Source organism: Xiphophorus couchianus, chromosome 22, assembly GCF_001444195.1.
Source record: "Xiphophorus couchianus chromosome 22, X_couchianus-1.0, whole genome shotgun sequence".
In the NCBI taxonomy this organism is placed as follows: Eukaryota; Metazoa; Chordata; class Actinopteri; order Cyprinodontiformes; family Poeciliidae; genus Xiphophorus; species Xiphophorus couchianus.
In genome coordinates, this window is record NC_040249.1 from 11,826,005 (window position 1) to 11,836,273 (window position 10,269).

Here is a 10,269-nt window from a genome sequence, read left to right on the forward strand (position 1 = left end):
TGAGCAGCTGGGGGAGAGCTATGGGACCAACCTGCAGGAGAGGAATAAAAATTAATCAAACCTAAAAAGTTTTTGGGAACCTTTTTTGAGACTCAGCAGAAAATCTTAATTTGTCCCCCATCTGAGTAGTGAATCTGATGCCATGAAATTGCTGCGGAGAGGTATAGACTATTTAATTACATCTATGTGATTAAGGCGATCACACAGAGAGGGGCCTGCAGAGAGCAGCAGACAAAACTAAAATTCACAGAAGAGGGCTGGCTATTAAAAAGTTTGTTGGGAATAATTTTGTTATTATTGATGGGTTGAGGATTTGAAGCAGCTGTCTGGCAGTTTTGATGCTGTGAAATCAAAGTGACACCAGGCAACACAAGCCACCGGTGTCCTTTCACCACCATGTTATCGCATTACATCAAAGTCCGTCGCCTCATTTCAGACGTTGACATACTATTACTCTCAGCTGAACATGCCAGTATAGTCAGCACAAGAACTCAGGTTCTTCTTTTCTCCCTCATTTCCTGACAGCTTCTCCTCTACTCTGCCTCACTGATCAGTTCATCTCCAGATTTCTGCCTATCTGCCTGACGAAAAATCTTCTCTCTCTATTGGCCTGTCAGATAAATGATTGACATCGCTGAGCTTTCACTTAATTGCATCATAGCTTTCAACTCTTACACTACAGACTGCAATGTGCATAATAAATATAACAAAGACTAGATTTGAATGTATCATTCTCTGGACTGAGTCTCATTATCTGTCAGTGAAAGTAATGGTGTCCATTTTCATTGAATTGAGTTTGTCGCCAGGACAACTTAATCTCATGAACACCACAAATCTGGCCTTTATGGATCAGTGACATAAAGATAGACATTTTTTTTAAAGTCATATTGAAAGTTTGTCATGAGCCATGCCACAGCAAACACAGTAAAAAAAGGGTACTCGCATTAGATGAGATCAAAATAGAAAATTTTGTCAATCTCCAGAATACAATGTAATGTTGAAAACTAGGACTGCAACATTCCAATGAGGAAACAGAGGGTTTTAATATTGTGGACGTGGAAAATATGGTATAATCAAAAGAATAGGAGACAAGTGAGAAAAAATAAGGAGCTAAAGAGAAAGAACTTAAAATAAAAAACAACAGAAAAACAAGATGAAACCAGAATGGGTTGAATCAAAATCATGTGGAATATACTATCCAAAGGATATGCCACTAAAGTAAAAGTCAAAACCGAGATATATAGTGATAAAACTAAAAGAACTTCGATAGTCAACACAAGGGAAAAAAAAACATATGTGGAACACACTAAGAGACAAATTTAATAAAATCCAACAAGTGATTTCCAAAAACCTAAATACCCACAGATTGTGTCACCTGGAATAAAACCTGCCCTGACAGGCTGCAAAAGCTTGAAACCATATACGTTTTACTTTCAGTTCACCATTATGTGCTACTTTGTGTTGGTTTATCACATGAAAATGGCTTAAATAAACAACAAAACATTTAGTCAGGACTGAAAAGATGTATTTATTTTTCAGCAAAATAGGAATGCAACTCAATAATAAAGTCTTTTGATGTGATAATTAAATCAAAAATAGTACAATTAAAGCTCTCCTAATATTTTCACATACACAGTTAGCTTTATTGGCGGTTAAGGTACTTGATACAGAAATTTAATTAGCATCAGATTACAACTTTGTGCCAAAAAAATACTTTTCAATTGAAAAACTAAAATTGAATAGCTTGACAAATAACAGATTGCTGTTGTACTTAATTTTTTTTGCGTAGACAAATTATTTGATTATTATTATTAAGATTAAGATAAAGTACTTTTTTAAAACTAGCTCAGAAGTAATACATTTGTTAGGGATTAACCAAACCAATGCAAAAGTAACAGGCAATGCATTAGCACGATAAGTATAAAAGTATGACTGCCTTTGTAAATGCCCTGAAGAAGGGGAGTATTTTAATAAAAGAGCTGGACACGGTGCTTCTGCTCCAACTGTTATTATTAACTAAGGAGGAAGTTCCGGTTCTCTTCACTATAGCTAGCGCAAGCGCTAGACTCCCCCTGCTGGTTGGATTTGACCACTGCTTCAGCCAAATCAGACTAGTCAGTCTCTGAAATAACCAAATTTCAATCCATCACACCTTCACTCCCAACGCCTATTATTGCCAGAAACTTGCTGGTTGCCTTGTCTAGAATAAAGAGTTTGAGTATTTTTGACAATAAAGCTAAAAGAATGGGGGACTAAATTTTGTCATGCTGAATGACCTCCACCACACTGATGAGATGAATGCTGAGCCACAGTAGGTCTTTCCCTGTCAACACAGCAACTACTTGCTCTGGATAAAGAAAAAGTCTGGCCTCACCTTTGAGGATTGTTATGTAAAGGAACAACTATTGGCTTTAGTGCAAATATTTGCAGTTCAGAGGTTTGCCTCCTTATTGATTCAATTTGTACTGTTCTGCATGACCAGCAACAACTTGCGAGCAAATCCACCTTTTACAGTGATAATGTAAGAAATATAGAACAACAATGGTTGATGTAAAGATTCCAAGGATGCACAATCTGATTGTTTATGCAGCTTCTGTGTTTCTCTGTTACTATTTTTAAGTAATTTTTCTGCACCTATATGCTGTAATGTTTATTATTGTTAAAGTGACCTTGATTATTACAGAACCTGGACGTGTTTAGGTTCTGTAACTCCTCCTAGGAAAAAAATGTGCTGCAGAACCTGTTCTATGGTTCTGGAATCATCTGTACAGAGATATTGTTAAATATAACGGTCCAGCTTTTATCTCCTTCCTTCTTTTTTTTTTTTTTAACTCCCTGCTCTCAGATCCAATGTGACACACTGTGCTGCTGCACAAGATCTGAGCTGGCTTCTCACTTCACCCCAATCTGCATGGCTTCATCACGGGGCAAATGCTGTTGTCTCCTCCAGCGCTGCCATGACACAAACGCACATAAAGACACAAACAGCCGCATCATTCAAAGCCCGCATGGAGCTCTATGGCTATTTCTGTTTCCAGGGAGCTTATGATTCATATTTGTGTGTCTGTTAGTTTCCCATGTAGCCTCATCTCTTGACTCCTGTGCAAGTTTTAACACCTTTCTCAAACAATCACCTCTTTTTAGGTTCTGTAATCAGATTCATACAAATATATCTTTCAATGTGTGGAGTTTGTCTGTCTGTTTGTGAATCCCAGGTATTGCTTTCACTATTTTATGCTAATCTTATATGTTTTGAATGGCTGCATTGTTTTGTAGAAAATATTTAGTCACTATAATTTAAGCACAATCAATTGAACAAATGCAATATCTTTGGAAACTATTGACCCACAGTACTGAGCTATCATTTAGCATCTGTTTTTAGTCTTGATTTATTTGCCCTCACTAATCTAATGACGAAGCAACCAGAGGAATGTCTGGTTGCTTTTAATGTTAACAGCTTTTAATGGCTTTCAGTTGCGAAAACTGAAGTTTTCCGATTAACATTTTATTTTTTAACATTACATTGGCAAAATGCGGAATTTGAGTTCACAGCTATGTTAAAGCATTCAACAAAAACTCTGTGACTCTCCAGCATTCATAAGTACAGTTTACTCTGGCTGATATGAGATAAGCAGTGGGAAATGTTATAAAACAATTGATACATGTCCAATTTATGCAATTTATTAGAAAGAATTAGAAAACCGCTACTATGATGTGCATGGCTGACTACATGTTGTAGAGATTGAACTTAAAGATTTGAGAAGTTTTACTTCGATCAGAAAAATGCATGAAAACAATTGAGAAAAAATGAAATTAATTTGCAAAATTGTCCTGCCTTATTGCTCAGGCTGCAGGTAAAGAGGGCTTGACATTTTGTAAACTTTTCATCATGATGAAACCATTTGATAATAACACTGTGCAAAATTAAATACAACTTTAGTTATGTCAGCAGAAATGTTCAGTTTATTGTTAGTGAAAAGGCTTTAAGTATAAATTAAGTCTCTAAGAGACATCAGAATGCTGTTGAAATCTATATCTCTCATTTCTGAATGCCATGATGCACACATTTGAAAATCTTGTTTTGAACTGCAAGAAATATCCACGCTGTAGTTATTGTGTGACAAGGAGTGTTAATGCCCCAATATACCCTAATGCACCACATACTACATTAGAACAAGCAAGTAGCAGACAATAAAACACTTTCAGATGAAGTGGTTTTTCACTCTACTGGCGGCCTGGAGGCTTTTTAAAAAAATAAAATAAAATAAAAAAACTTCTCCTTTTAGAAGTGCTCTGAAAAGTCCAAATAATTGGATTAAATTAATATGGCAGCATTCAGCTCTGATTAATCTTAAAAGGGGAATTTTTTCCCTCTCAGACAGTTTTTCCACATTGAGGGTTGAGTAGAGAAGTGCATTGCTCAAACAAGGAGCATATTTTCCATTTTATTTTGATTTATCCATCTGTCTAGCCATTGTCTGTGCTATATCGTCTATTCCTTGGGTTGTAGGTAGCCTTGTGTCTGTCTCTAGAAGCCAGCAGATGAGATTTAAATAAATCAGATTCTGGCAGGTTGTCAGCCCATCATAGTTAACAGCTGCATTACAATGGAGGCTCATATTTATTTAATTGTAGTAAGATGTTTAGCAGAACCCTAAATGATTGAAACCAGTATTCACGGAAAGGATGTGATGATTTGAGGGAAGAAGGATAAGCTGAAGAAGGACCATGTGAAGGGCTTGGTAAGTGGCCTAGGCTCTGTTGCCTGAGCACATAAAAAATGTTGGATTTCCTCCAGTATGTATACATGGTGGGACCTTTTGACATGTATGATTACAAACTTTAATCGTCCATCCAACCAGTCAAAGATGTGAAAGAATATCCACATTTATCTGTATTACTAGATTAGTGGCTTTAATAGTAGAGTTCATGACCCCATCAGGGCTTTTCGAAACCTCAATTAAGGGGTCGTAAGATGATCCTCAGAAATCAAATTACAGCTCAGAACGTTTGCTAATTACATATAGCATTTGTTCTGACACTTTAAATAGTCAAAGTTATGAACATTTATCAAGCTAAGGTTTAAATTACTTAATCTCTTGATAGATGATTAACTGTGTTTCTTTTCATAAACCTTTATCAATGTGTTTCAAATGCCCGTAGAAATAATGTTCACTTTTTTGAAAAGTGGGTTTTGAAGATTGGTGTGTTTCATGTGTTCTGTAAAAATACAGTAAATAACCCTCCTAAAAATACTGTAAATAACAGTTATGCACATATTTTATACCTGTCTTCTGGATGATTAAGCACTTCTTTCTGCACAAGTTCCTTTTGCTTCAGGAACAAAATTTTTTAACCCAAGGTTGTTTAATATATCAATATTTTCCTCTTTACTCTTTCCCTGCCCCTTCTTTCTAGCTGTGCTCTGTATCAAGTAAATAAAGCATAGATTTCATAAAGCTATTTTTAAAACTTTAATCTTCTCTTGGTAGTTTTCCAGCAGAACCTTCTCCAGTAGAGCCAGGCAACTGCTAGAAGATCCCAGGAAATAATTTATTTCTCTGCAAGTGGGTCACTAAGCAGCTGCGGAAGGTGAAATATTGAGATGCATTAAGTCATTGGTAGTTTAAGGATGGGAAGCTGTGAGCTTAGAGACAGTGTGGGAGTGCACCAGCTGATGTGTGTGCATGCATGGATGTGTGTAAGGGTGTCAGTGTGTAGGTAGGAGCTGCACACTCTGTGTCTTTAATAAGTTAGGGCCGCTGGAGTCCATGGTTTAATTAAGAGAAGGAAACAGACTTGCGCCTCGGCAGCGCCATGCTGGTCTTGTCCTTGGATACTTACAGAATGTCCTTGGATGTTTTATAAAACACATACAAAATGGGAAAAAAAGATCAGTAATTTGCACAGCAAGCCCATAAAGAGAAGAAGCAGATTCCAGAGAAAGATGGTAAAAGAAAAATGAAGGAAGATCATTTGTGGGGAAATAAAGTGTTACAAAGTGGAATGAAATAAATTAAGAAAAATTTGTTTTTTTTTTGTAGTGTTAAATCTCAGGATTTAAGAAAAAAGTTCATAAAAATGAGGGTTTTAAACAGATACAATCAAGCTTGTGACTTGTCTTATTCAGCTGCGGTTCAATTCTGGAAATACTAACAAAATTAAAATAACACAAAATAAACATTTTTTTTATGTGTCAATAAGACTCCACTCAGAACTCTGCTCCATATGTTCCTTTGTTTTCCATTTGTTGCTGTGCTTCTCTAAATTTGTGAATGTAGAAAAATGTGTACATCAAAGCAAGAGTATGCTGCAGAGCACAGTGTGGGATCAGGCGTAAAGCAAAGGTGCTCATTAAGCTCCCGCATTTGAAGTTTTATTCTCAGTGGTGGCTGAACTTGTCACATTTTTATTTGAAGACTTTTATTATAAAGCTATACATTTAATCTAGCATCTTTATCTATCCGAGTCCTTTTATTAAACCTTTTTCTGACAATGTTCCAAACTCAAGTTTTGATTTAAAGATCATAGGTAGAGTTCTCTTAACCCAGAGATTTTTTAAAAAAATCAATAATTTAAATGCTTGTTCAACTACGTGAAGATGGTTTTCTTGCATTTATAATGTGACGTAATTATTTGATTTATATTACAGTATTCAGGTCAAGTCAAGTTTAATTATACAGCACATTTAGCAACGCGGCAGCGAAAAGTACTTTTGCACCATAAAAACATAATACAGCAACTTGTAAGCAATTAGTAAGCAGGAACCAACAATAAACATTGGATTTTGTCAAATGTCATCATCAAAATGCAACTCTAAATGTGTGAGGTTTTACCCTTGGTTTAAAGAAACTAAATTAAAACAATTTACAATTCAAGATTCACGAGTTATCAGAACTTTTAAAATAAAAACAACACTCTAGTTGATATGCATTTTCAAGGCAATCTGTGAACCTTCATTTTCAAGTTCAAGTTAAACCACCTTTTAATGTTTTGCAGTGAGTATGTCCTTTATAGCCTCCAAATTAGACTACATTTTATAAACCACGGCATGTTAATTGTTTTAGGTAATTCCTACTTAGAATAGATAAAAATTTCCCTTCGGCTAGAGAAAAACAACTAAAACTTATCATCTTACATACTTTAAAACAAAATGGCAGAGAAAAGAAATTGGCCTTTTATAGCTGTAGTAATTTTGTGTTATGGATGTTTAGTCTATTTGGGGGTTTATTAAAGAATATTTTGACATGTCAAGGTTTCTTTATCTGTGCAATTGTGAGGTGGAAACGCAACAGTTAAACTTGGCTGCCCTGGCTGTTAAAATTCCAAAAAGGGAGAAAGCTGAGCGATTCTGTGCATGAATCTTAAAGGTCATGAACCCCAAAGCCAGACTAAACTTTGCACACAGTAAATTTGCGCTGAAACGTTTAAACTCCACTAAGCAGGAAAGACCCTCAGTTTGCCCCACTGTTATAATGAAGTGAGGTCATAGTCGCAAGGTTGTGCAATCAGAGAAAAATCTGATTTTGCTGATGGTGCTTCCCAGCCATCATTTCCTTACTTCATCTCCCATCCTCAATTCCACATGATATCTATCTACTACACAGGAATTTTTTTTTCCTAAAATGGCAAAGAGCTTCTCGTTAGTATGCAGAGTAGTCTTAGAAGAAACAGCACTCTTCTCTTTCAGAAGTGTGAAAATAAAAAATTCATGACTACAGAGTGCTATCTTTGGGTGAACTACAGGCAGAGAAAGATAAGAGAGAAGGAAAAGCTGTTGTCATTTTTAACCAGCTTTCCAAAGTGTTCCTTCCTGCTTTCAGGACAGCTGCACTTGCCTTGCACCTGTTGTTTTTTTTAGACTTAAAGACAGGAGAAAAAAAACAACTCTCATCAATTACCCTTTCAAACTGTTTGTCGTTTTGCTATTTTTCTTCTCTTTCTCTGCTATTGACAGTATCTCCCTGGCAGTGAATTTCCAGGACACAGCCCCATCATTGCTGACAAAAACACGGTGAATGATGGTCGATGCTACATGTAAGATAAGTGCTTTCCTACACTTGTCTGTCCAAAAATTGATTGTGCACTGTAACAGCAAACAACTGAAGAAAAGACGTTTAAAAAATTCAAGTGCCAAACATTTGACTTTTATGTAACGTCACAAGATCACAGATTGTTAATAAATTAAATGAATATAGGAATAAAGTTTAATTATGGCCCGACTGCTTGATTTTTAATTACAGAAAGTGTATTTGCATGTATCTGACTAATTTATTCATAATCTGAATGTGACAATGCTGCAATTGTAACGGCTTCTATTTTTAGACTAAGCACTAGAATTCAAATGAAAAACACACAACCAATAGAAAGTATTTTGAATAAATCCATCTTGTCATGCCAAGGCAGTGGTTGAGACTTTTTGGGTCCTTAAGCTTCATATTTCTGCCTGTGACAGCTGTCATCCTAATGCTTGTAAATAATAGAGGATAAGATTCTCTAAATACACTTAACTTCCTTTAATATTAGGCTCTGAATGATTTAATTCACTCTAAGGATTTACAAGGACTGATGAGTAGAACACAGCTATCAATTATATAAATGTTACCACTCATGACATCTTCTGCATGTCAGATAAATTATGTATTTTTTTTTATTAAGGACTGTCAATACCAATAAATGATGTTGTTTGTGAGATCATATCAATACAATACAAACACAAAAAGAATCAGTGTTATTGTGTTTTTGAGAAGTTTTCTAAATGGATTAAACACTTGGTGGAGATCAGTGCCTCAACACATGATAATGAAGAACTGTGTAAATGCCCATTCCATTATTTATGCTGTTTGTAGGTTGCTACCCATAGTACTCACTAGGGGCGCTGTAGTTTGGTTCACTTTGAGCCATAAACTTTGCAGCCCTTGGACAGCGGAGCGAGGTACATGTTTAGAACTGCATTAGTTTGTGAAGTTATCGTTTGTATGTAATGTATTCATGTTTTGTGTCAAACAAAGGCACTTAAGCAAATGCATTTTCTTTTCTTTTAGTTTTCACGGTATATTTGGAGCACGGTGTATTCAGTGCTATTCTACAAACTTGGTTTCGAAAGAAGTAAATACAAATCTACTGCACCCGTGGAAGCTCTCTGTGTTTTCTTGGGTCTGAGGGACTGCTACAAACTTATTTTGTGTTTTTCACAAACAGGATCTTTTTATTCATCTTTTTCTTTTCAGACTCTCTGTTCAGTGCAGAATATTGTTGAGTTTGACCTAAATTTTCCAGATCTTTCTATAGGAATCATGGAGTGCAGACTGGACTTCATGAATCATGAGATAGACCTTTAGTGTGGCCTCAATAAGAAACCTTGAACCAAATTCAGCATCGTTAGCTGTCATAGTGTGCTGTCATTCTTTTTATATAGTGTATACACTGTGGAAAAATAATGGAGTGCCCATTCCCCATTGACTGAACATAGTACAGACTAGAAAACCGGCTCACACTTAGGCTATTTTCCTTATTTGTAGTGGCGCCCACTGAAGCAAAATATTGCAAATTGATGATAGTCACATTCAAGAAAAGCAAAATGAAGTTATCACTATTAAAGTTAATCTATTATTTTGATCTTTGACACCTATTGTCTGCACAAGTTCACAAAGGGATTAGTAATTTGTTTGCAGATGTTCCCTGAATATAAGGGAAAGGATTGTTTCTTTTATGCTGAAGACAACAATAACAACAAGAAATAAACTTTTAGACACGGCAGAAAGGCAGCCAGGACCGAATTTCGAATGTATTGACTCAGGTGCTGAATAAGGAATCATTCATATGCACAATAGGAATGCCACGCAGGTAATAAATAAGCTGGGCTTTCGTGGCTCTTTGGTCACAGTGCTGCAGAAGAAAACAACTTTTCCACAGTGAGATAAAAAAGGACAAGCCATGCAAAAAGTTAAGCAGGACATGCAAAAAGATTAAATTCTTACATCTACTACCAAACGTTTACTAGGCAGAACAGATTTTGATTTATGAACGTTTTAAAAGTTGCATAATTACTGTTTAATAATTTTACTATTTCTCCACTGACTTTGTTTATAGCATTTTGTTTGTGTGTTTGTTTTTGTGGGGAACACTGTGTGCTTGTGTGACAGTGAGATATCTCTGGAGCTCTGTTGGAAAGACATTGAGTCACCTTGATTTCAATACACCCCTGCAGGCTTCTGCATTGGCTAGCCTAATGACTAAGGCTGGTGTAGATAGCCTGAGGGACAACTG